This window comes from Sus scrofa, chromosome 9 (assembly GCF_000003025.6).
Source record: "Sus scrofa isolate TJ Tabasco breed Duroc chromosome 9, Sscrofa11.1, whole genome shotgun sequence".
Classification (NCBI taxonomy): Eukaryota; Metazoa; Chordata; class Mammalia; order Artiodactyla; family Suidae; genus Sus; species Sus scrofa.
This window is the reverse complement of record NC_010451.4, coordinates 120393476-120417483: the sequence shown is the minus strand read 5'-3', so window position 1 is coordinate 120417483 and position 24008 is coordinate 120393476. Positions and strand designations below refer to the sequence as shown.

The window sequence follows — 24008 nt, the reverse complement described above, 5'->3', positions numbered from 1 at the left end:
GATGGCCCACCAGAGTAAAATAGATGGCTTGGGGTAAATATGGAAAAAAGATGAGTTTTGGGGCCAGATATATCTGTGCTTGCCAACTCTGTGATTTCATCAAGCTTGTCTCTGAATCTGCATGGCAAAAGGGTTAAAAGAACAGGCTTTAGGATCGGATCACTTGATTTGAATCCCAGGACCACCGCACACAGCCGGGGTGTCCTTGGATCAATTAGTGAATGTCTTTAAACCTCTGTTTTTTCACCTGTCAAAGAGTTATCTTCACAGCTAATCATCCTCCTTCCTTACTAATAAACCCTTAGTTTTCAGCTGTGCACATGGCCTTCTAAATCAAGACCCTATCTTTTCAGCCTCCTCTGAGCTGGGTGTGGCCATGTGGCCATGTGACCATGTTCTGAAACACCATGTGCCGTTTCTGGGAAGTGTACTTAAAGGAAGGGTGTATGCTCGTCTTCACCTCTTCCTTCATCTTGTTTCCTGGAAGGCAGGAGCTAAGCAGTTATCTCAGACTCTTAACATGAGGGCCACACTCTAGGGCTGGCAGAGCTGAAAGCGAAAAGAAGCCGCTGTCTCTGAACAGTTCCAACTTTTACTTTTTTTTTTTTTTTTTTTTTTTGTCTTTTTGTCTTTTCTGGGGCTGCTCCCGAGGCATATGGAGGTTCCCAGGCTAGGGGTCTAATCAGAGCTCAGCAAGGTCAGGGATCGAATCCGCAACCTCACGGTTCCTAGTCGCATTCATTAACCGCTGAGCCACGATGGGAACTCCAGTTCCAACTTACTTTTAACTTAATGTGAGACAATACAACGTGTGTATTTAAGCCACTGTTACTTGGGGTCTTTGGTCACATGTAGACAGACCTAATCCTAACTGCTATAATAAGGATCAAAAGAGCTACCAAGGGGCATGAGTCAAAGGAACCTTCAAAAACTCCTCCATGAAAGCAACGTGGTCAGAATCGACATTTTTTCAAAACTCTGAAAATTAACAAAAGGCTTTTTGGTGAGCCTGTTTACTCAATCTACAGGTATTCATTCAAGAAAAACCACTGGATCTCCGTAAGAATAGCAAACTTTGTGGCATTTTAACACCATCTCTCCCCAGCTCCGCGGTGGCCTTGAAAATCAAAAGCTTCCAATCATGGTGAAAACTAGAAACATGCCAACCCCCCTGGAAGGGGCAAAACAGGATTGACGTGCCTTTAAAACCTCATTCCAAGAGAACTGTCATTATTTGACTTCTCTGGTGATTTTCTCAAAGACCGCCCTGGCAAGCGTATCTTTATTTGACCTACCTTGGAACTCAGTGTGAAAAGCCTTTTACCTTAGTATGTTTGTTAACAATTAGAGGCAATTTTTAAACTTTACAGCTGCCTAAAGTGGTGGGTAACAGTTGCACAAATAATCTACCCAAAAAGCTTAAAAGGAAAAACTGTAAAATGAAATGTTTATAAAGCTTTGAAAAACCCTGACACATTATTGGTAATCCACAAGGTGATATGTATATGTAGGGCTGTGGGCATGTTCAGGAAAGACCTGAGAGGGTCACCTCTGGCTGACCTTGAGGCTCTGAAAAAGGAAGAAGTAAAGGCTAAGACAGAGCTGTCAACTACCTGGCTTTGTGTTGAAGGCAATTCAACACTCACAGAGAGTCCTCAGCAAAGACTGGGAGATTTATTAGTTCAAAGCATTTAAAGAAATCTCTGTGCAATCATTAGCTGACCACTAAGATAATCAAGCAGAAACTTCAGTGGCCAACCTAACAAAGAAAAGAGACTTAGTTCAGAAAAGCCACGAAACAAACTAACAATAACAAATAGCAAAACAAACGTGAGAAGGGTAGAAAATCTGATTCCAGTTGTCACATATATTATTTAGAATGTCTAGTGTTCAACAAAATATTGCCAGACAAGTAAATAAGCAAGAAAATACAGTTCATACACAGGAAAAAAAAAAAAAAACCCCGAAGAAGTCCAGACACTGGATTTACTAGATGAAGACCTTAAATCAGGTATTTTAAATATAAAGACCTAAAAGAACTCACATCTAAAGAACTAAAGTATTAGAATTATATACCACCAGATAGAGCATATTAATAAAGAGATAGAAATTTCATAAATGCATATATACACAGAATCAAATTCTGATGTTGATATGGAAAATGCACTACGGGAGGGAGCTCAGAAGCAGATGTGAGCAGGCAGAGGAAAGAATTAGCAAACCTGACAGGTCAATTGAAACTATCCAGTCTCAAGAACAGAAAGAAGAAAGAATGAGGAAAAAATGGATAGAGCCTCAAAGGCTTGTATGGGATGCCATCAAGTGTACCAACATATGCATAAATGGAGTTTCAGAAGGAAAAGAGAAAGGGCTACAAATTATGTTTTATAATATATATTATATTGGATGATATAGTAAATGCAAAACATAAGCATGCAGTATGTACTCCATCAATGTTCATTTCTTTCCTGTTTTCCTATGAATGAGCATAACAGAATCATCACCATTTATCAATTTGGTTTCCTTCTTTTATGTATAGTTAATCTCCATTATTTGTGAGTTGTGTAGCTGTAAATTCACCTACTTACTAAAATGTATCTGTAGCCCCAAAATCAATACTCATGAGGCTTGCATGTTTATTCATGGAAATGTGCAGAGTGGTAAAAAACTTGAGTAGTCTGACACACATGTTCCCAGCCAAGATAAAACAAGCCTTCTCGTTTCAGCTCTATAGTATAAACATGTATTCTTTGGTGGTGGGGGGGGTTGTTTAGTGATCTTTTTTCTCACACTTTTGTGCCTTTTGTTGATGATTTTGCTGTTTAAATGATTCCCAAGCGTAATGCTGAAGTTCTGTCTAGTGTTCTAAGCACATGAGACTGTGATGTGCCTTATGGAGGAAATACATGTGTTAGATAAGCTTCATTCAGGCATGAGTTATAGTGCTATTAGCCATGAGTTCACTGTTAATGAGTATATATTAAATGTTAATGAGTATATATTAAACAAGGTGTCTTTCAATAGGTACACACATAAAACAATGTTATTATTGATCGGTTGATAAAAATGTATCCAGAGGCTCATAGGAACTTAACCTTCTATTTCCCCTAGGAACCATGGTTCAATATTTTCTATTTGCAATGACTTTATAGAACATAGCTACTGTAAATAACAGGAATCAACTGTTCATGTATCCTGCTGTAGTAGATTAAAACACATGACTACAATATTTGCAACTCTTTCCATCAAGAGACTATTTTCCGGAGTTCCCGTCGTGGCGCAGTGATTAACAAATCTGACTAGGAACCATGAGGTTGCAGGTTCCATCCCTGGCCTTGCTCAGTGGGTTAAAGATCTGGTGTTGCTGTGAGCTGTGGTATATAGGTCACAGATGCGGCTTGGATTCTGCATTTCTATGGCTGTGGTGTAGGCCAGCCGCTACAGCTCCTATTAGACCCCTAGCCTGGGAACATCCATACGCCATGGGAGCAGCCCTAGAAAAGGCAAAAAAAAAAAAGAAAGAGAGAGAGACTGTTTTGCCAAACTTTGAATCTGGGCTGGCCTTGTTATTGGCCTTAACCAATAAAATGTGGCAGATGTGTAAGTTGTGAAGCCTGGATTCAAGAAATCCTGCAGCTCCTGCTTTTGTCCTCATGGGCCACTATCCTGAGAGACTATGACGTAAGGCAGTCAGCTGAGTCTACTGGAGGATGAGAAGCCAAGTGAAGAACCAAGGCACCCTGAGCCAACAGTGTGCACTAATGGCCATAATGATTAGTCCAAATGTATCCAAAATTTGTCCTTACCCCTGTCCTATCTCACATGTGAATCCATCCTCTGTCTCTATGTGTGATGCCAGAGATAAGCCCATGTCTACTTTCCCAGTGAGGATCTTCCTCGTTTATTAATACAGCTCCACCTTGTTAAGCTAAGGGTGTTCTGTGCAGAAGCCTGCCAAATGCTTGTCTCAGTCCATTCAGCTGCTATAGCAAAATGCTATAGACTGGGTGGCATATAAACCACAGAAATTCATTTCTCACAGTTCTGGAGAGAAAAAGCCTGAGATCAAGGTGCCAGCATGATCCAGGGAGGACTCCCTGCCAAGTCAGATTTTTGTATTCTCACATGGAAGAAAGGGCTAGGTTATTACTCTGGGGCCTCTTTTATTAAAAGGGCACTAATCCTGGAGAAAACACTTATGGTTGCCAAGGGGGAGGGGGAGGGAGTTGGATGGCCTGGGAGCCTGGGGTTAGTAGATGCAAACTACTGCACTTGGAGAGGATAAGCAATGAGATCCTGCTGTATAGCACAAGGAACTATATCTAGTCACTTGTGATGGAACAGGATGGAGGATAATGTGAGAAAAAGAATGTGTATATATGTATGACTGGGTCACTTTGCTGTACAGCAGGAATTGACAGAACATTGCAGATCAACCAATAAATTAAAAAACAGGGCACTAATCCTATTATGAGGGCTCTGACCTTTTAACCTAATCACCTCCCAAAGCCCCCCCCCCCTTCTAATACAATCATACTGGGCTTTAGGATTTAACATATGAATTTCAAGAAAGGCAAACATTCAGACCACAGCAAACCTAACTAGCGTCCGCCTGCACACAGAGCCGGGTCTATAGAGATAACTAGAGGCTTTGGTGTGTATTTTTTAAAATAAAGATGCAGATATTTATCCATAGTCACATATATAGTACATTAACATATCAATGACGGGGAAGGTGACCAGGTTTTAAATGATCATATCTATTTTTAAACCAGCATTTTTTATCAGCCATTTAGATTTCAGGGCACATTTTACTTCTCATTTCACTTGACACATGAGAAAATTGTTGCAAGCTAGTTGAGCTGTAAGGTGAACTTGACTATGATAATGGGACCCAGCTCAGCAAAGACAGCAAGATCAGTTGACCAGCGTTCTGTTCTCAGAACAGAAGATCAATCTGGGCCTTTCTTCAGTTCTGAACTCTGGGGCAGGTCATGGTGGCACCACAAGGCTCCCTCAACCAGCCAGGAAACATTGGCCCAGACCTCCCCTGAGCTCAAGGCAAGAGGCTGCCAGTGTGGTCTTGGGTTGATCCCTAACGGCCACATGGATCTGTAATTGACTTTTCTTGGTGAGTCAAAGAAATTATGTTACTAAGAACATAAGCACCTGCCAGAAGCTGAGACGCTGTCCCTGGAGATAGAAGTTCTTGTGAAAATCAAGAATAAAGGGAATAGGAACAAGGGAAAATGAGGCCAGCAATAGAAAATACGTGGAACTAGAAGACAGTTTCTTGTTTGATCTGACTTCAGACTGGTTGTTTGGGGCCTTGGGGGAAAAAAAATCACTCAGTGTTTGTTTTTGAACCTCGCTTCCTCCACTGTAAAATCAGAGGTGCCCTTCCAACCTTGTGGGGGTTATTAGAAGCTAAAATGAGACCATGTGTAAGAAAGGGTGTTAAGAGAATGAAAGGCTTAGCAGTGAAACAAACAAGCCGACCTGCCTTTCTTTTCAGCCTCAACGCAGAACAGACTCCAGGCTATAGTCAGACCAGCTTTTCCCATGCAAGTTGTTGTGGTTCCTGACGTGTTGATACTTGTGCAGAGCTTATGCATTGTTTCAAAAGAAAGCTCCTTTTATTGTGACATTGTGAAATCGTTGCCCTAGCAAACGATTATAGCTAAAAGCGTACGATTCCTGATCTGAACACCAAAATTTCCCTAAGAGCGTGCCAAGGAGGGCTTATTTCAAGGGACAGATGAGCTCGAAGGAACAAATGGGGTTGGGGCCAGAAATGGAGAGATTCTTGCTAGAAACAGAGTTGGAACCAAGCCCAAGAAGGCCTGAGAAAGAAGCCAGAGTGTCTCAAGAGGGATGGTGGGTGGGGCTGCAGGAAGAGGGGGAATACACTGAGAAGAGGCACATCAGAGTTTTAAAGGGCTTATGCATCCACCATTTCACTGACTTCTCACAAGAACCCTACGTTGCGTGTATCATGTTGACCCTCATGAACCTGCCATACCAGCTCAGAGAGGTTAAGCAGCTTTCACAAGGCCACACAGTTAAGCAGCAGAGCGTGGCAGGGAAATGAAGTGAGGTAGTTTGGGAAGTGAGCACATTTGAACTTTTTCCCGCACAACTTCTCCAGGCCTTTGCTTTTCACTGTCATATGTTGCTAAGGACCCACACCAGCCTCAAGAGAGGAGTGAGTTGTAAATGGCATTTGAAGGTCTAGCAGGGCCAGAGTTTCAATGGACAGGCACACACACACAAAAAAACCTGCCTTTAAAAAAAAAAATCCTTAACTCCTCATTTATCACCAAACCAAACTCCATTTGTGGGTCTCCTAGGGCTGCTCGGCCCCACCTGTGCTCCGGCTTCAGCAGCTGCTTCTAATAATCCTGGGTGAACACGGGGCCTCTGCCTGCTTTTCAGGTGCCTGATGCCAGGACCAATCTGGATAAGTGAAATGTGGGGCTCAGGATCCAGCTTCCCCAGGGGACTGCTTGGAGGAGACAGGCCACACAGTCAGAGCTGTGGGGGCATGAGCACGCCATGGAGAGAACCGTGACCCAGGAAAGGCAGGAGATAGAAAAGCGCCAGGAAATCAAGTCCTTTTTCTTCCTCTCCATCTCTGAACCGTGATGGAGCCTCGCCGTCTGTCTGGAAGACATCCTGCGGGGACCACACTAAAGGCTGCAGCTGGGAGTTCCTATCATGGCTTAGCAGTTAACGAACCCGACTAGCATCCATGAGGACACAGGTTCGATTCCTGGCCTCGCTCAGTGGGTTAAGGATCTAGCGTTGCTGTGAGCTGTGGTGTCGGTCGCAGACACGTCTCAGATCTGGCATGGCTGTGGCTGTGGCATAGGCCGGCGGCTACAGCTCTGATGGGACCCCTAGCCTGGGAACCTCCGTATGCCGCAGGTGCGGCCCTAAAAAGACAGAAAAGCAAAAAATAAAATAAAAGAGGCTGCATGTGTTGGGGAAGCTGCCTCTCACTGGGTAACATCTCCTTCTTTTCCTGCCTCCACTGTCGCTTTCATCCCCTCTCGCTGCCTTAACACTGCACCTCCCAGTTAAGCCTCAACACACCACCATCAGCACAAATACTTTTCTCTGGGGAGTTAAGATAACCCCTCTGACTCCAACCCCCATTTCCTACCTCAGCTGCGGAAGGATCCCGCAATCTCCATGAAGTCTGTGGACTGATGGCACAGGGCCCCTTGGTGAAGCCTGTTTCCAGGGGCAGGATCAGCAGTGTAGACGAGGCCGCCCATTCTGGGCAGAGCCCCAGACCAGGTGCTTTGGAGGAACACAAAGCCAGCAGCAGAGGGAACTCTCAGGTGAGGTGCTCTGGGTATAACGGTTTCCCAAGGCCCGCGGGGAACACCCACAAAGAAGGGCCTTCGTTACTACGAAAACGGCCAACTCTGTAAGAGAAAAGCAGCTTCAAGTGAGAATCTCTAAAACTAAGGAGCCATTTCTATGTAGAAATGAAGCATGTCTATAAAGTGAGAGTAATACTCCCCCTACTTAATAGTGAATAGACGAAGAAGAAAAATAATTTACACTTTTATGTGACAGTCCATCATGTACATTAAAAAGAAAAATGTCCCAGGGTCACGAAGCCCCCCGGAGTCGAGGTATTTTTAAATCCCCCAGAAGAGGAGGTTCTGGAAATGGCAGGTGCAGTCATTGTCACCAAGTGGGCTTGGGGCATAAAAGACAAGCCTTTGGGATCAGCTCTGGTTTCCACTCTGTCCTCCTCCCAGAATCTGTCACACTTGGCATTTGGTAACTCTATCAGGCAGGGCCATGGAGAGGCCGCGTTTGAGGCCAGGGCACAGCTGTAACCTGAGCGTTCCCGGGCAGTGGCCCTGGCTTGTCCCTGGGGGACAGCCGCCGTCAGGGGAGCGGAGCCAGCTGGAACCAGAAGGAGGAGATGCAGCCCAGATGCCCTCCCTGGGTATGTAAGAGCCACACGCCCTGCTGGAAAAGCAGGTGCTGGCCTGGATGCAAACCAGGGAGCCAGACCTCCTCCAATCAGAGCCCACTCTGTCCCTGGAGTGTGTCTCCTCCCCTTCCTCTCTCTGCTGGTGCCTTTGCCTGATGGGCCCAGGCACCTTTCAGGCACATGCAAGCTCCACACTCACCTCCCCACCTCCAGCTTGGCTTCCCTCTCATCCAGGTCTACCAGACAATGCTTTGGCATCATGGGGGTGGGGATGAGAGTGGGACATGTACCTGAGGGTAAAATGCAGATTCCTAAGCCCTGCCCCGGCCTAGTGAATGGCACTTTCCAGGTAGGGTCCAGGAGTCTGTATTTTTTTCTTAAGATTTTTAATTTTTTGGCCACGCCTGGGCCAGGGATCAGACGGGTGCCACAGCAGTGATAATGCCAAATCCTTAATGACTAGGCCACTGGGGAACTCCCAGGAGTCATATTTTAACAAGTGTTCTGGAAGATTCTGCAGCAGGCTAAATCCTCCTGATCTTGGCTGCCAGTCTAATTGTATTTAAACACAGATTTGCTCATTGCACCTCCTTGGTTTAGGCACTGGAGTAGGGGATGGGATGGGATAGGTGTGTCTAGAAATGCCAGGTGACCTGGTGGGACTGGCCCACCTACAGTCTCCTTACCTGAGGGACCGAGGTGCTGCCTGGCCCCAGAAAGAACTCTTAAGAAAAGAGGAAAAGTACGGTGACCAGGTGAGGAGGGCCAGCCCCCGTGAAGGCTGAGACACCAAATCCATGCCTGGCCCCAAAGCACGGACCAGCGCCTAAGGAGACAGGGAGCTGTAAGCAGAAGCTGCACTAAACTTTAATCCACACACCCCCTCACTTAATTGTCACCCACTGCTAGGGTTTGGCTGCAACTTCTGCGGTAGGTTAGGCAACTGGTGATGGAGGAACTGAAACCCTTATCAGAAAAACCCAGAGCTGGGGGTTGGGTCGAGAGAAAGCTATAAAAACCTTTGTAAGTACTTAGCATTCACTACAATAAGATAACAGGATGTCACACAGAATAACGACCATATCTGTGATATTTTTGCTCATCTTTATGAATTTCCATTAGAATTTGTAGGAAAATGTCAGGATCTCCTTTCCGTATATTTTAAAGGAAATTCTCATGAATTAATTCTGCTTTGCCCCCTATGCTATACACACTAAGGTACTTTGCTTTTTTGTTTCTTTAAATATGATCCTGGTTGTTTTTTGTTTGCTTTTTAGGGCCGCACCTGTGGCACATGGAGGTGCCCAGGCTAGGGGTCGAATTGGAGCTACAGCTGCCGGCCTATACCACAGCCACAGCAACGTGGGATCCGAGCTCCTTTTGTGACCTACACCACAGCTCAGGGCAATGCTGCATCCTTAACCCACTGAGTGAGGCCAGCAATCGAACTCGCCACCTCAGCGTTCCTAGGCAGCATTTGTTTCCGCTGAGCCACAATGGAAACGCCAATCCTGTGTTTTTGTTAAAACTCAGAACTGTTAGCTGTCAACTGTGGGACTGTTCACAGGTCCCCCAGCTGCAGGGTCACCTGAGGAAATAAGTAACTTGGATGTTTTGACAGAAAACATGCAGCTGTCCTCTTGCCAGGGGTGCAGAGTCCTTCCTCTCCACTTGAGATCTTTGGGCCAAAACTCAGGCATCTCTGCTTTCCTCCTCTGGGATCCCACCCACGTTCAAGGCCCAGGTCCATCTTCCCCTCTTTTTGCCCTTCACTGGCCATGTGCTTTCCGTCTCTCATCTCCATGTGAGGGTTAGAACGCCTTCAGCGAAAAGCGCTGGAGTCAAAGGGATTGCTGCCCATCCCTCTCTCAGCCCCTCATCACCCTCTCTGGCTCCTCCAAGGGGCCGAGGCTGTAGCTCAACACCAAAGAAAGAGTCCGCCCTTCGAACTTCCACAGAAACAGCCCCCAGGGCCGGCTCCAGGCCCCTTCGGGGTCACAGACCCACTCTTGCACGCACCTCCCGGGAAGAAAATGATTGGTTGCTTTCCGCCCCGCCCCTTACTCTCAGCGTCCTATCACCCAGGCTCCCGAGGAATCTTCAACAAATGGAAATCGATCTTGTTACTTCCCTGCTTGAGATCCTCCAATCACGTCCTGTGCCACCTAGACGTGAACCCAAAAGTTTGGCCGTGGCCTAGCCCACCCCGAGATCTGCCTCTGTGACTCTCCGCCCTCGTCTCCTGCCTTCCCCCGCCCCCTACAGTTCAGCTACATGGGCACCTTCTTGCTCAACCATCATGTACAACCAACTCCTTCCTGTCTGAAGTGCTCTCCCTCTGGAGCCTCCCATGGCTGGCTCCTTCCCTGCTAAGATGTCACAACCTCAGGCAGGCCTGCCCTAACCCCCTATGTTCCTCCAACGTACTCAATCCCCTTAATTGGCTTTGATTTCGGCACAGCACAAGTTGCCATCTGCATCTCTCACCATTATTTATCTACTGGTTTTACGATCGTCTCCTCTGGCCTCAGCTCTAGAGACCACGGCCCCATTCTCCTGTTCACGAGTGTGATCCAGTCTAGCACCAGCGCATAACTACTGCTCAACAAAACGTTTACTGTGAACCAATGAATCCAGACCTTGAGGTAAGGCAGCTTAGGAAGGCTGGGCAGTGGCAGGCAGGTGCCTGGATCCAGGAGATAACCAGACCTGCAGCCTCCATAACCGGGCAGCATTTCCTGGGGAGGGTGGGGGTGTCAGCCACCAATAGTAGGTGTTCTCCTCTGCCGACTTTTCCAATCTCTTTGTCCCCTTCCAGTTTTCATCTGATTCCCATTCTCTGTGCCTCTCAGAATCCTCATTCAAACCTGTTTTCTTACTTTTTTGGCTTTTACATAGATAGATTAGAATATTAGAATATACCAGTGTTTATTTACAGTTGAGAAAGTTGCTACAGGTGTCTTGATGCAAAAAAATAGTATCTGCACAATATTTGGTAATAAAAACCCAGTCATGAGTAAGTAAGGTATGAGACCCCCGTTTATCACAGCCTCTTTTTTCTTTTTTTTTTTTTTAGAGCCCCACCTGTGGCATATGGAGGTTCCCAGGCTAGGGGTCCAATCAGAGCTACAGCTGCCAGCCCACGCCACAGTCAGAGCAATGTAGGATCCTAGCTGCGTCTGTGACCTATACCACAGCTCACAGCAACGCCAGATCCCTGACCCACTGATCGAGGAGAGGGATCAAACCCGCGTCCTCATGGAATTCTAGTCGGGTTCGTTAACCACTGAGCCACGACGCGAACTCCTTAACACCCCCCCCCCCCACTAATACACAGATGTAGTTTCCTTAGCTAGTGTTAAAAGCTAGAAGCACTTTTTTTTTTTTTTTTTTTGGCTCTTGAGGAGCCTAGTACAGTTTACCAGTTAGACGAATTTGTCATTAAAAAAAAAATCTTATAAAATGATACAACATAATGATATCATTCCTTTATTAAGCAGCCCTCAAACCGTGTAAAGTGAGAGGGTCCAAGGAAAATGAGCCGACCCTCAGATATGTAACCCAGTAGCTTTTGCATGTGAATGTGTGTTTGTCTGCAATATTATGAACTTCACAAAATTGGCCTTCAAAGTACCGGATTCTTCATTAAATGAACACCGCCGCTGCAGTTGTCTGATAAGTAAAATGAGCATTTCCATATGAATTAGAAATGCCAACTTGCAGACAGCTTCCCTGAGGTTTTGTTACAAAATCATCTCTGTTTCTGTCATTGTTCAGGCACAATATGCAGCACGTTCCAATCTGGAAATAAGCGTGTTCTTCAGGCAGTCGGGTCCCACGTGCCGACCGGATATTCCTTAAGACAGTTTTCCCCGGAGTTCCCCATGGCGCAGTGGTTAACAAATCTGACTAGGAACCATGAGGTTGCAGGTTCGAGTCCTGGCTTCACTCAATGGTTAAGGATCCGGCATTGCTGTGGCTGTGGCGTAGTCTGGCGGCTACAGCTTGAATTAGACCCCTAGCCTGGAAACCTCTATATGCCATGGGTATGGCCTTAGAAAAGGCCAAAAAAAAAAAAAAAAAAAAAAAAAAAAAAGAAAAAGAAAAGAAAAGAAAAAGACAGTTTTCCCCTCATTCCTATCTAATCCATGAAAACAGTTAATTGGTTAGAAAAAAACCTCTTATTGTTTTACTTTAGTGAAACCCACCAAATTCAGATCAGTTGTAAATCAAAGCTGCAAAGAAAATTTAACAACTTTTTTTTTTTTTTTTTTTAAAAAACACTACAGGGAGTTCCCATTGTGGCTCAGCAGTGACAAACCCGACTGGTATCCATGAGGTTGTGGGTTCACTCCCTGGCCTTGCTCAGTGGATTAAGGATCTAGTGTTGCTATGAGCTGTGGTGTAGGTTGCCGATGCAACTCGGATCCTCCGTTGCTATAGGCTGGCAGCTGTAACTCCGATTCTACCTCTAGCCTGGGAACCTCCATCTGTCATGGGAGCAGCCCTAAAAAGATGAAGAAAAAAAAAAAAGAGCTGATTTCCCTTGGCCACACCTATAGCAGATGGAAGTTCCTGGGCCAAGGATCAAAGCTAAGCCACAGCTACAACCTGAGCCACAGCAGGTGCAATACCAAATCCTTTAAGCCACTGCTCCGGGCCACGGATCAAACTCATGCCTCTGCAGTGACCAGAACCACTGCAGTCAGACTTTAACCCACTGCACCATAGTGGGAATTCCCAGAACTGGTTTCTTAATTAAACTTAACCTTCCCTTTGCACTCTTGTTTGTCCTCTGAATTTTCTTAGTAAATCTTTGAATTAGTGCAGAAGAAAATGTCCGTCCAGCCTGACCATGAACGGATACACATTTTCAGTTAGAGGCATCTAAGCGAATGAAGTGATGCTGAGTTTTAAATCAATAGGGCAAGATACAGAACCGCTGCTATAGATGACACATATTTGTTTTTAAGATAGAACTAGCCTTGGTCTTTAGTCTCAGTTCAAGGTCAATCGCCCTTCTCTCCTACCCACCGCCTTTGCCTTAAACTCCCTTGTTCAACATTCTTTCCATCCTGGAAGAGAGGCTTTGAATTCATTATGGGGACCTGCCATTTCCACGTGGTTTTGGGTAACTTATTTATTTAGAAAGTCCCCATAGGTTGCTTTTTAAGCTTAGCTAGGTGTTTCATTATTTTGGTGACTCGGTTCTTAGCTCCAGATAGGTGACAGCAGCGGCAAGATGGGGGCTAAACAGAGCTTTAGGGACTGAGCTGGCCAGGACACGTCCAGGCAGCCTTGAATGTCCATGGGGTCTAGACCAGATCCAATGGAAGCCCACAGTCATGAAGCTAGAGACCTCTCCTCATGCTTCCCACCCCAAGCAGGTGACCGCTGCCCATAAAGTGCCCCTATCTCTCTGCCTTTTAAGTTCCTCAGAGCAACACGAGGCTGGGAAAGCCAGTTCAAATGAAGAATATCTGGCCTCCTTGGAACTCGGTGTTAGAACACGGCAGCACAGGGAGACGGCTCTGGCACTGCCTCTTCTTCTCACCAGGCTCTGATGCCATGGAAGCTCTCACATGGGGCTTTGGGAAACACAGCTCTGAATCCAAACAGGCCCCCTGTACCCTTGGCCACTCCAGGGACGGGCAACATAACCATCCAGGACAGACAGAACTGAAAGTGCGCCTATGTGGCCCTGTGTACCTGGAGAATATTCTAGAAGGGAGGATGTAGGCTTAGCCCCTGAAAGTGCTAAGTGCAGATGCCTCTTGCCCGGATCCAAGGGCAGTGCTTACGAGGCGTCATCACTCTTTTCCTTAGGGAGGCAGTGCTTGACCCCAAAGGGGGTACTGGAGAAAGGAGTTTAGTCAAATAAAAGAGTGGACTGTTGGGAATATTCTGGTGTATTCTGCCCATTACAAAACTTGAGATGAGGTTCAAGAAGAGAAAGAGCTAAAGGGCTTCGATGCTAGTATTGCTACAAGCACCTCCCTGGGCTACACCCACAGCATATGGAGGTTCCCAGGCTAAGGGTCGAAGCAGAGCTGGAGTTGCCGACCTACACCACAGCCACAGCAACTCGGGATCCAAGCTGTGGCTATGACCTACACCATGGCTCATGGCAATGCTGGATCCTTAACCCACTGAACAAGGCCAGGGATCGAATCTGCGTCTATCCTCCTGGTTACTAGTAAGGTTCTTAACCCACGGGGCCACAACAGGAACTCCTATTATATTCTTTATCAGAATGTATGATGGCCTATTGGCTTCATGTTGTCATCTGTTACAGCATGTATTTTCTTGAATATTTTTTCTCTTGAAGTTTTTGTCTGGAAAACCTCAGTTTTCTGCCTGCCTCATTTCTGCGTGGCCCTCAAAACGGAGACAACTCCCTAAAAACTGCCACTCTGACTCCTTGCCTTCAGAGCGTGTGCTTAAATGGATTCTAAAATGTTTAGAGGAACTGTGCCACATTTGAGGGACAAGAGCTTCAGAAGCAAAACATTTTGTCTGACACTCTTTTTGCTTTGGATTGTGTCTACGTGACACAGGCATGTGACTCCTGGCCACCCAAGTTTGGCCCCGAGTCATTTGCTAGGTGTGACGACAAGTAACAAATCCGAGTGGGAACATTTCCGCTTTCTCTGTCTCCAAAATGCCATTCTGGAATGGTCTGGTGTAACTTAAGAAATAAATCTCAAGGCTCCATGTAGCTGTCCTGTAGGTACCTGTCTTCCCAGGGGCCAGGGCTCATCCTCTGTTACGTTCATATTTATTTTTTTTTATTTTTTTGTTTTTTCTAGGGCCGCCCCCACGGCATATGGAGGTTCCCAGGCTACGGGTCTAATCAGAGCTGTAGCCGCCAGCCTACGCCAGAGCCACAGCAACGCAGGATCCGAGCCACATCTGCAACCTACACCACAGCTCATGGCAACACTGGATTCTTAACCCACTGAGCGAGGCCAGGGATCGAACCTGCAACGTCATGGTTCCTAGTTGGATTCGTTAACCACTGAGCCGTGATGGGAACTCCACGTTCATATTTATAACTAAAGACTTTATTCTTTGGTTTAGGGTGTGAATTGATGATCAGCTTACGCAGCTCCAGAATTAAAGCAGAGAAGACGGGAACACGGATTTCTAAGCTGAAGATCACTGTCCTGGCTTTTTGATGATGTGGAAACAACTTGGACTGTGAATCACAACTACAGGGCCTGATCCCTGAGCTCCTCTTCTGTCCCTCACTGCATATGCACTTACTGAAGCCCTTGATGTCCTGGGCACCTGGGAGACCCAGTGGGCGGTACCACATTCAGCAGGGGATTGTGACTAAGTGTCAGGCTGTTAGCCTCCTTTGGGCTCGCCCTCCTCCTCTATAAACAGGCAATGACATGAACCCTTCTCAGGGAGAAGGGGGAAATGGAAGAAGTGGAAACAGGAGCTCCCGTCGTGGCTCAGCAGAAACGAATCTGACTAGCATCCGTGAGGACGCAGGTTCAATCCCAGGCCTCGCTCAGCGGGTTAAGGATCCAGCATTGCTGTGAGCTGCAGGGTAGATTGCAGGCATGGCTTGGATCCCATATGGCTGTGGCTGTGGTGTAGGCCAGCAGCTACAGCTCCAGTTCGACCCCTAGGCTGGGAACCCCCATATGCCACAGGTACAGCCCTAAAAAAAAAAAAAAAAAAAAAAAAGTGGAAGTGTACAGGTGGCACTTAGGTGATTAAAATAAATCTTGCGGTCAGTGTCCTGGAGCCCCATGGCTGCCTGGAGGATAAGGGTTTGGTCCTGGGGACCTGGGCGCTGTCGCTGCAGCACAGCAAGTTCTCCGAGGGTAGCAAATAAAGCTGGACTGCTGTTTCTGTAGCTACAACAGAGAAGATACCCACAAGCTTGGCATCTTTCCACCCAACAAGGAAATGAATTATCTCTTGAAATGCCACTAAATACTTGGAAAACACATTCCTAAAGTCCGCCTCAAAGTATAATTTTTAGAAAGTGACAAACATTTGAGAAAAATGAAATGTTTTGGTTCTCGATGCATCTGGAGCTCAGTTATGACCCGTCCCCCAAGGTCTCTGGTCTCACCAAGAACCCATCTGCCCTCACAGAGCTGAGGGAAGGATCCTTTTCCTGAACTCGCACAGTTTCTCTCTGGATCTGGCTCCATGTCACTGGGCAGCCAGTGCCCCAGGGCCACAAAGTCAGAGAAAACTCCGCGCAAGGCCCTGTATTTGCCGGGAAGGTAGAGAGACCATTTTGCACTTCTCATGTCTTTGCTCCAAGTTTAGAGAGGCCGGGCCTGTCTGGCCTAGTTACGGCTTTCTGTCTCTGCAACCCTCCCGGCGCCAGCCCTCGGCTTCCTCCTTATTCATGGTCTGTGAAGAGCCCCTCCCGTGCTGTGTATCCATCCAATAGGATTATCAGGGGGCAACACAGCAGGGAAAGGGTTGTGGACTCACTCTCACAAATAACATCCCTCAGCACGATCAGAGCAACCTCAAAATTACTGCTCTTAAAAATGCAACCATAAAATACCCAACCTTGAAGTCTCTCTATATAATTTATTTGTCTGCCAACTTCCTATTTTTATGATAGAAGGTTAAGCCACAAGGGGAAATAAACCCCAGAGAAGCCTAATTACTTTATGTTCTTCCAGGAGCTAAAGACACAGACATTTCCTAATTTTTGTTTAAAAAAAAAATTGGGGGGGGGGCCTCTACTTTCATGAGGAATACAAAGAATTAAAGAAATTGGGGTGTTCTTTTGTGATGCAGTGGGTTAAGGATCCAGCAGTATCACTGCAGTGGCAGAGGTTCCATCCCTGGCCTGGGAACTTCCATAGGCCATGGACACAGCCAAAAACAGAAAAGAACTTGTGACTGACAGAGCAAATATGTGGAGTTCACAGGGCTCAGAGGAATGGGGATGGGAGAATGGGCATGGCAGGGGTAGTTTAGGCTCAACTCAGAACTAAAGAAATGAACATGGAGTGGTTCTGGAATGTAGGTTCTATAAGAATGGCTAGGGAGTTCCCATTGTGGTGCAGTGGTTAACGAATCTGACTAGGAACCATGAGGTTGAGGGTTCAATCCCTGGCCTTGCTCCATGGGTTAACGATCCGGCATTGCCGTGAGCTGTGGTGTGGGTCACAGACGCGGCTCGGATCCCGTGTTGCTGTGGCTCTGGCATCTGGCATAGGCCGGTGGCTATGGCTCCGATTAGACCCCTAGCCTGGGAACCTCCACAGGCTGTGGGAACAGCTCAAGAAAAGGCAAAAAAAAAAAAAAAAAAGAATGGCTAGAAAACGAAAATGTCGTCTCTCACAGAATTTATCCAATGCTGCACACCTGTTTGAGGCGTCTTAAAAGTCCAGGTTGACGCGAATCAAGAGCTTTCCTTCTGAAAGAATGGGGTTCAATATTCCAGTGAGGTCAGGAAAAAGAAAAATAAGAAGGAGGAGCCGAACCTGAAGCCACACCAAGCCAGAGGTGATGCTCAGAAAGAAAGAAGGATCTCTGGACTCCAAACTTCTCCTATTGCAACAGCAGTACGCAAAAGCTTTGGCTGGTATTTCTCCAAGCGTGGCCTACCCATCATGCCTCGGAATCTCTTGGGGGGGGGTGAGGGGGGTGTAAAAATGTAGATTCCTAGGCTCCATCCTCATCTTCCTGAATTGGAATCTTTACAAATGAGAAGGTGGAGTTCCCACTGTGGCGCAGTGGGTGAAGGACCTGGCATTGCTGCAGCTGTGGCGTAGGTCCCAGCTGTGGCTCATACTCGATCCCTAGCCGAGGAACTTTCAGACACCTTGGGGGTGGCAGAAAAAGGGGGAAAAAAAGGAGACAGTGGAATCTACATTTTACACAAAGAGCCCAGGAGCAACTTACTGTGCTGTGGCTCTCCAGCTGTTTCTTACAGAGACACAAACACCAGGTCCCTGCTGTGCATGGAGAAACACATCAGGTGTGGAGTTGATGTGCTGCCAAAGCAGCAGAAGGTTTTGTGCCCTCAGGTGTACACGCAAGGTGCCCATAAATCCGTGGGTGCCTGTTCTGGGCCCCCTTCCTAGCTTTGCCTGACAGTGTTCCTGGAAAAGTCCAGGGCTTCCCACCTCACCTGTTTCTCTTCTCCCAAATGTGAATCGGGCACATGGGGCACTGCCCACACATGGAAGAAGAGTCAAGTCACAAGGAGAGAAGAGCTCAGTGGGCCCCACCTGCCACGGTACCTGGTCCCGCATCTCCCCCTCTCCCACAGAGTCTCTCATCTCCACCCCAGCATCTGCACAAAAACCCCAAGATCAGGACGCAGAAGGCTGGTCAACTATCAAACCCAAGAAGGCTGACCACAGATCTGGCCTTGACCCCTGATCACCTTGTGCCTCCCACTTCACTCTGCAAGAGCCCCCGTCCCCCTCTCCGCCCCAACTTGTTTACCCTCATTCCATCTGTGGCCAAGCCCGTGGCCTTGGATTGGAACCTGTTCCCTGATTTGCGAATCTCCAAGGAGAAACATTTCTGGAAAGCAAATTTCTGGAAAGCAAAGGGAAGGCCTTTGTCAGAACCGGAGCTGGGGTGAGACCACAGGGGACCTCCCAGGTCGAAGCGGCGACCTGGGAGGTTCCTCTGTCGCAGATGGGGAGGTTCTTCCTCCCCCTCCCTACCCTGTCCCTGGAGGTCAGTCCCCAGCCTAGGCGCCCGGTTCCTCCGGACAGACTGTTGCTCCTGCGCCTCCCAGTGGGCACCTCGGGAACTGCATCCCACGACCCTGGCTCCCTCCCGGCCCTCGCGCTGGACACCAAGACAATTAAGAAGAATGCCTGGCGCCGAGTAATGTTCGGTGTAAGGTTGCTATCATTCCTGTGCCAGGAGCGAATCTGCTTTTAGTAAGAGAAGAAACCGGAATGATAGTAATATCAACAGAGCGGACGGAGACAGTAACATCTACTGCGGTGCTTGAAATTCCCCCCAGTGTCACGTTCTGGGCCAGTGGAAGGACTGTTTCATAGCCCGTGGCTGAAGTCAGAGGTCTGCGGGACTATTACCAGTCTGTGTTTGGGGGCCCCGGGTTAAACATGCCTTAGTAGCATCCATTTATTCACTGTTCTTTAACCATCAGCCCCTGAAATCCAAGGGAAGCTACCCAATGAAACTGCACCTTCTCCTGCAGCCCGGGCAGCTCTCTTTCCACCTTGGAAATGCAAAGGGATATTTTCCACCCATAACTTCCTCTACCGTGGGGGTCGAGAAAGGCTTGGGGGATGGGATGGGGCTGGAGGCTTCCAAGGAGGAGGGGGCATTATGCCTTTCCATCATCCTGCCCTGAGGGTGCTGCTTCAAGACCTGAATCCGCCAGGCTTGTTCTCTGCCCACTGGCCCTTGACACTGCTCTCCGGCTGATGTGGGGATGGGAAGGTGGTACTTGGCCACCAGAGCAGAACCACTCCCGCTAATCAGGTCTGCATCCCACACCTGAGGCTGCCTCCCTGCAGGGAGCCTCACTGAGCACCCCATGTAGAAAATCGGGTCATTGTGAAGACATATCTGTATACATGTCTGTATGCATGCTTCTTCACACGGGGTATTTGCACGGCTTCCCCAGTTATTCAGCTGTGCCCACAGGTCACTTCCTTAGAGAAATTTCCCTTGCAGCCCCTGATTCCACTCCTGTACTAGGGCATTATTCTAGGCAGCGGAGACAAGGATGAAGAAGGGACCACGTGAGCCAAGGGAGAGGGGGGAGTGGGAGGAGAGGAGGCATGAGCGGTGGCCAGGGGCCAGAACAGGTGGGGTCTTGTCAGCCATAGTAAGGAGTGTGACTTACGTTCTGAGTCTGCAAAGGGGGATACGGTCCCCACCTCTGCAGGTGTGACATCTGCAAATGTTTGCTTGGGGCACGTCCCGTGTGGAATGGGGGAGGATGTGCCCACATGCAGTCTTGTGCTTTCTCATTCATCTCTAGGTGATGTTATGAACCTGGGTATCCTGTAAGTTTAAAGACAAGATGGAATTCCCTGGCGGCTCAGCAGGTTAAGGACCTGGCATTGCCACTGCTGTGGCTCGGGTCACTGCTGTGGTCCAGGTTCAGCCCAGGAACTTACACATGCTTCCAGTGTGGCTTTTTTTTTTTTTCTTTGCCATTTCTTGGGCCACTCCTGCTGCATATGGAGGTTCCCAGGCTAGGGGTCGAATCAGAGCTGTAGCCACTGGCCTACGCCAGAGTCGCAGCAACAAAGGATCCGAGCCGAGTCTGCAACCTACACCACAGCTCATGGCAATGCCAGATCCTTAACCCACTGAGCAAGGCCAGGGATGGAACCCGCAACCTCATGGTTCCTAGTTGGATTCGTTAACCACTGAGCCACAAAGGGAACTCCCCAGTGTGGCCATTAAATAAATGATAAGAAAATACTGTTCATGGGTACTAGCTACTGTTGATTTGTTTGGGCTGCTCAGCTGCCTCTTTGGAGGGAATCCGCTGTGTGTCTGGGCGGCAGGAGGCAGGATCCATCAGGCCCTCTAGGAGTTGAAAGCCCAGGTGTCCCCTTCTCCTCCTGCCCCCCAGAGCTTGCAGGCTCAGCATCCTGGCCCCTACAACCAGGGGCTCTAACTTGGGGTGGGAAAGATGCAAGGAGAGCAGAGAGCTTATCTGCGGAGACGGCGTGTAGTGAGGGCAGAACTCCCTGTGGCGGCCGGCCCAGCAGTGGTGTCCTAACCAGAGCGTGGCCTCAGCTCAGCCTGCTGCCTTGGGACATTTCCCCAGCATGGTTCTCCAGCCTCCCCACTGATGACGTCTGTGTCCCCACATCCACTCAGTACGTCCCTTCTCAGTAAGTCCCAGCTGTGTACCCATCACTGCAGACTCCCGCCGCAGGAGCTGTGCTGGAGCTTTCAGCTGCTGGCTTGAACTGCCTGCAATAAGGGTGTTTGGGGGTTCTTCTCCCAGCCCCTGAAGTTAGGATCGCTGGCCCATCACAGCATTGCTGTGCGACTCCTGCCAGATCCCCAGCGGTGCCCCCATGCTGGTGCCCAGCAAGGAGGGGGCTTCTCTCCCAGCAAAGCCTCTGCAGATGAGTGTTGGTGGGCAGCCAGCCCCCATCACAGAGATTTTTGACTACAACCTCACGTCCCAGGGAAAATCCTTGGATTTTTTTTTTTTCCATCGCTCTAGATGAGATTTGACCAGTCATCAAACCTCCTAGTCTCATATCCCTGAAATTTTTTTTTTCTAACTTCATAAGTTCACCTCACGAGGAAGACTGTGAGCCTGCAAGCCAGAGACAGGGCTGGGAGGCTCCCAGCTTCTCTGGGCAGGGCCTGGGCAATGGCTAGGTGATGGCTGGGCCAGGGTGGAGATATCACAGCTGTTCCAAAGGCAGTGGGTGCCTGCAGGGTCCTGGGTGTCATGCTGGAACGTCCCATTCCTTTCGAGAAGGAAGGAAAACCAGCAGCTCGTGACTCACAACAGGGTCCTCCCGCAGTCAGCATGCAGCTGAGCTGTCGTGTCGCAGTGACTGTGTGCCAGCCGCACAGCTCATGCAAGGCCACTGCCCCATCCACGGGCTGGGCAGAGCTTCCCCTGGTGCACGCTGCTCATGGCCCCGGGGTTGTTGAGATCCCAAGCCTCTTCCATCCTGGGAGGTAAACAGCTGCTGCTCTGAGCCCCCAACCCCAGCCCTATTGTGACCTGCCCATCATTACCTTGGTCCTTCCAGGTAGGACCAGGCAGACCTCCCTACAATTTAGCGACTGGAGAAACACACTGCCATAGGCAGCACTTCCAGGCTCTGGAGGGTCAGGGCCGGTAGTTACATGGCTGGGGTGTCACCCCTGCCCGTGAGGGCTCTCAGAGCCCTTTCCCTCCTGACTTGTCCCCGTCACCATGCATGCAGCCACCCAGTCCCACCACGTCTCACCCCCAAACTAAGGCCCTGCCTGTCCTCCTTCCCTGCTTCACCCCCACCTCCTCCAGGAAACTGTTCTTTCTGGAAGCGTCCCCTGGGTGTGTGCCCTCCCACCCACATCACGCTGCCTTCCTCCAGTCTCATGTGGCCCCTCCTTCGCCAAAGCCGTCTCGCTCGAAGCTCCTTGAGCGTCTTCAATTCATCATCACCAAGTTGATTGGAAGCAGATCCCTGCCTAATTGTTATCTGGCAGCAGGTAAGTGATGACAGGACCCCTCGGGCCAGGGCCAGAGGGGAAGGTCCCAGGACATAGCTGGCAGGGCTGCCTGAGAAGGGACCTTCCTGAAAGAGGTCAAGCCAGGGGGACTCCTGGGCTACAAGCCGTGAGCAACGCTGAGCTGGCCAGTGGTCAGAGCAGGGACACACAGGTGGGGTTGACACACAGGAAGGCTCAAAGGCGGGGGCAGGGGGGTGTCACACCCAGAGCAGAATGAGACTGAGCAGAAGGGGGGTGTGGTCGGTCAGCTTAGTCACAACCTCTGCGTGGGGGTGGGGCCTCCCCTCTGGGCCAAGATGGGCCTGTGAGTGACAAGCTCCTGCTGGACCAGAAAGGAGGCCAAGCAGCACCCACACAGACTGAAGAGACACCCCAGCCACCTCCTCCTTGCTCTGTGCCACGGCGAGTACCTGGGAATGGAATTTTGGAAACTCAAATCCCATTTTCCTGTTAGGTGCCACGATAGTTTAGAAAGTGCCCTCCTTGGCCACCAGGGATTGGTGGCTCCTGACATGTTGACTTTAATTCTCTCTATTCCCTGTCAACTGGCCAGTTTAGCTTTCTACTGCGGCGCTGATAAAAGTCACCATCAGCGCCAGAGCCAGATGCCGTGGGAGGGATTTCATTGCCGTGGAGATGGAACCTGGGCTTGGCACTGTCCGCTCAGCTGCTGGGTGTTCCTGGGTGTTCCCAGGGTTGACTCCCAGCCCAGCATGCAGCAGGAGGCCTTCCTGAGACCCCAAGGCTTTGCTTCCCCAACTGGATCCAGACCACAACTTCTGCGGGCCAGCTGTTGACCCTCGGTACTTCCTCTGTGCTGCTAAAACCTGCAGCCTGGGAGCCCACAGCCAAGCCTGCGGGAGCCGACCTCTGGCCTCCTTGGATCCCAGCCGCACCCCAGAGCCCCAGAGAGGAGTGACTCAGGTTGGACACGGTGGCTCCAAATGACCTCAAGTGACTCACAGCAAACAGGATGAAGGTGACACCCAGTGTTTCACTTACCAACTCACTTTGTCATTCCTCCGGCAGAGGCAGCCACAGGTCTCAGCTTTTTTACGGAGCTCTTTCTGCTAAAATCCCAGCTTTGCCTGTTCCGACACCAAGAGTCTCAATGTGGCTGCCCGTCAGGGTCGGGCACCTGGGGGAGATTGGCAATCACTGAAGCCGAGGGCCTCCTGCAGAGATTTAATTGGTCAAGGGTGGAATCCTGGGCATCTGTGTGTTTCCAGAGCTTTCCAGGTGATTCGAGTGGGGAAGCCAGGGTTGAAACCCATGGCTCCAACATCTGATCCTGTTGGGGAGAAGGATGCTAACAGACCCACTATTTCCCTTCCCACTGTGGTCGTGAGCACATCTGCAGCCTGGCTCGTGACCTTGGCTGCTGGGCCTCTGGTATGAACTTAGCTGTGCTCATTTCTTTTTTTCGCCTTTTTGCCATTTCTTGGCCTGCTCCCGCAGCATATGGAGGTTCCCAGGCTAGGGATCAAATTGGAGCTGTAGACGCCGGCCTTACACCAGAGCCACAGCATCTCGGGATCGAAGCCACGTCTGCGACCTACACCCCAGCTCACAGCAGCCCCAGATCCTGAACTCACTGAGCAAGGCCAGGGATCGAACCCGAAACCTCATGGTTCCTAGGCGAATTCGTTAACCATTGAGCCACGACGGGAACTCCGCTGTGGTCATTTCTGACCCATAATTATTTCTGTCTCTAATAATTCTTTCTCCTTGAGTTTTCATGACTTTGAAATGTCAGCTCCGTCCTTTGAACTATGAGTCGAGAGTTGCCTTCTATAGAACATCTGTAAAGGCAGAGTACAAAGAAATTACCTTACCAAAAATCTAGCTATGGGAAAGCAGCTTG

General features: G+C 48.9%; 1 long non-coding RNA gene across 5 annotated transcripts in view; it reads right to left on the bottom strand.

Moving 5' to 3' along the window:
* The window catches only part of LOC110255517, a 90608-nt gene extending 70580 nt beyond the window's left edge, over positions 1–20028 (bottom strand). For 3 of the 5 annotated variants that reach the window (XR_002335947.1, XR_002335948.1, XR_002335945.1), the window contains exons 1-2: positions 17852–18691; positions 7166–7433 (exon numbers count right to left, since the gene is read on the bottom strand). This is a non-coding gene — a long non-coding RNA (uncharacterized LOC110255517). Of the gene's footprint in view, positions 1–7165; positions 7434–17851 lie in introns of all 5 variants that reach the window. The other 2 variants (XR_002335946.1, XR_002335944.1) reach the window with 2 other exon arrangements.